Source organism: Triticum dicoccoides, chromosome 1B (genome assembly GCF_002162155.2).
Source record: "Triticum dicoccoides isolate Atlit2015 ecotype Zavitan chromosome 1B, WEW_v2.0, whole genome shotgun sequence".
In the NCBI taxonomy this organism is placed as follows: Eukaryota; Viridiplantae; Streptophyta; class Magnoliopsida; order Poales; family Poaceae; genus Triticum; species Triticum dicoccoides.
Genome location: NC_041381.1, coordinates 636,268,380 through 636,271,695, shown reverse-complemented (window position 1 = coordinate 636,271,695; position 3,316 = coordinate 636,268,380).

Here is a 3,316-nt window from a genome sequence, read left to right as displayed (position 1 = left end):
CTTCCCTCTCTCTCCCCCGTCCTTCTGCTCCTACTCCAACTTGGGAAGGGGGAATCCTACTCCCGCTGGGAGTAGGACTCCCTCCTTGGGTGCGCCATAGAGGGTCGTCCCTCCCCCTCCTCCACTCCTTTATATACAGGGGAGGGGGCACCCCTTAGACACACAAGTTGACAATTGTGTAGCCGTGTGCGGTGCCCCCCTCCACAGTTACACACCTCGGTCATATCGTCGTAGTGCTTAGGCGAAGCCCTGCGCCGGTAACTTCATCATCACCGTCACCACGCCGTCGTGCTGACGAAACTCTCCCTCGGCCTCAACTGGATCAAGAGTACGAGGGACGTCTCCGAGCTGAATGTGTGCTGAACGCGGAGGTGCCGTACATTCGGTGCTAGGATCGGTAGGATCGCGAAGACGTCCGACTACATCAACCGCGTTAACTAAACGCTTCCGCTTTCGGTCTACGAGGGTACGTAGACACACTCTCCCCTCTCGTTGCTATGCATCACATAGATAGATCTTGCGTGATCGTAGGATTTTTTTTGAAATTACCGCGATCCCAACAATAGTATATCATCGAAATAAATGAGCAAATAAATAGTTGAACCATTAACAAATTTCAAATAAACACAGTTTTTATAAGCAAACTTCTTAAAGCCTTGTGCATAAAGGTGTCAAATGTCTCATACCATTGTCTAGGGGATTGCTTCGATCCATAAATAGTTTTTTTACTTACACACAAGAGTTTCTTTTCCAGGAATAATAAAACCTTCAGGTTGTTCCATATAAATATCCACTTCTAATTCCCCGTGTAAGAAGCATTTTTCATTTTTACATCTAATTTTTGAAGCTCAAAATCATGTGTATCAATAATACTGAGTAAAGTGTGAATAGATCTATGTTTCATAACAGAGGAAAAGACTTCATTAAAATCAATGCATGGAATATGGCTATAACATTTATCAACTACCCTTGCTTTAGATCTTGCTTATCATTAGGAGAAACATCTTATTTTCTTTTGAAAACACACTTGCAACGAATATGTTTTTCTCTCTTAGTAAGTTTATTACTAAATCCTAAGTGTCATTCTTTTTTAAATGATTTCATCTCATCATGCATAGCAGTCTCCACCTATTATTATCACTAGAAATAATAGCCTCAGGGTATGAAAAATGTTCAAGTTCTTCTTTCACGGGTAACACATAAGAAATAACATTGCACTCTTCAATCAACCTTTGGCGTGCATTAGTACCAATCCACCTAACTCTATCACTTGTAACACTCCAACTTGGTGGGAAATTAGGCTGATTTGGAGTGACATGTTAATTGTCAACAACAGATCCATCATGTGCCTCAACATTTTTCTTATCAGATGTATCACCCGAGTCAACAACGTTCTCCACCTAAACAGTAGGTTGCTGCTCATTTTTAACAAGAACATTAGTGGGTGGAACTGTTGGGAATCGTAGTAAAAAACATTGTCCTAAGAAATTAAACCAAGATCACTATCTTTGCCATGTTTTAGAGACAATTCGTCAAACTGTTGCCATCTTGTCTACAAACATGGCATTTTTTTTGAAATTTTTAGTACTAGCCCAAGCCAAATTTGACGTAAACTGTTATAAAAAAACATGGCAAGTTTGCCTTTTGCATCACGACATTTTTTTTGTGCAAATTTATTGTATTGACCATGGCAATTTTATTGTATTGACCACGACAAATTTACCGTGTTGACCTTGGAAATTTCAACTAGTGTTTTCCGTGGCAAGTTTGCATATTATTTAATTTCATAATTCATGCCAATTGTAAAAAAATAGTAATGTTCATGTGGCAAACGGAGATCAATTATTTCTATTCATCCGATAATTTTATGAATCATGGCAAGTTCAAGAAACATATATTATGTTCACATGGCAAGCTCACAAAAATTTGTTACTAAAATATCTATCAACAGCAAGGCAAATTGGCAGTATAGAAATATGGCAAGTTTTAATCTATTTCATGGTAAATTCTGTTTTTAGTGACATGGCAATGTTTTATATTTTGGATCATGGTAATTTTCTTGTTTGAATTTATGTTATGACAAAGAAAATATAGAGCATGGAAATTGTAATATTAAGATCAAGGCATATTTATTATTAATGTCATGGCATATTTATTATCTCATTCATGACAATTTTCTTGTTTGATTTTTTGTTATGACAAATAAAATATAGAGCATGGCAATTTTAATATTTGTATCATAGAATTTCATTTTAATATCATGCATTTTTATTGTCCATCAAAATTTCCCTTGATTTTTTCTATATTTTCAATTTTGAACCATTTTCATGATAAAAATAAAAACTTGTTGCCATGGAAACTAATTTTTTTTTGTCATTGCAACTAAAATTATATAACCACTGCATGTTAATATATATTATTATTATTAAAAATTTAGTGTATGCTAGCAATTTTATATACGTTGTTTCTTAGTTTATACGGAAATCTGCCATGTATGATTTTATTTCATGGCATTTAAGTTGAAATACTATTTTTTCATCTGGTAACTAGGAGTTTTGCTAAAGTTATATTTATTTATTTTGTGTTTTGGCCATATGTTATGTATGAAATCCGAGAGATGTTGTAGTTTATATATTTTCTTCTAAATTTTCATTATGTCAAATTATTTATTCTTTTTTTGGATGTACAATACCTGATCAATTTGAACATAAAGAAAATTTTATTATGCACATCATGTAATTTTTTGTGTTGCTCAACTATTTAAAATAAGATCCAAATACGAATATTTGCAATTTGAACTTTTTGTAGGGGTTGCAGTTTGATAGCGCGTCAGCTGAAAATGGGCCTTTTTGGCCCAACTGTTGGCTTAGAGACGTAGTTTTAGCGGGATAACTCCAGAGCGCCAGTTATTGGCATTCAAAATAAAACAAGAAATATTTCACGGATAACTAAGGTAAATCGTGCCTATCCTCCGAAGCAGGCTTTCGGGAATTGCTAGGGACTAGAGAGGGCGCAGAAGCACAGAACCATGAAAGACATTTCCAAAAAAAAAAAAGTGTCATGAATCTAATATAAATCTTGATAGAATCCATGTTCATGCACAAAAGTAATCGAGGGTCAATATATTAAACCAATTCACGCGGTGTGTACATCTCTGTAATTTGCTAATAAAATACTGTACGATTAACAGAAAGTAGCTAACTTGTTCAGCACATAAAATTCGGAATGATGCTATAAATGACGTCAAGTAGCACTAACTTGCGGCTCTATGGTGTGATCCCTGTCTCTTAAAAAATGGAGGGAGAAAGAAATAAAA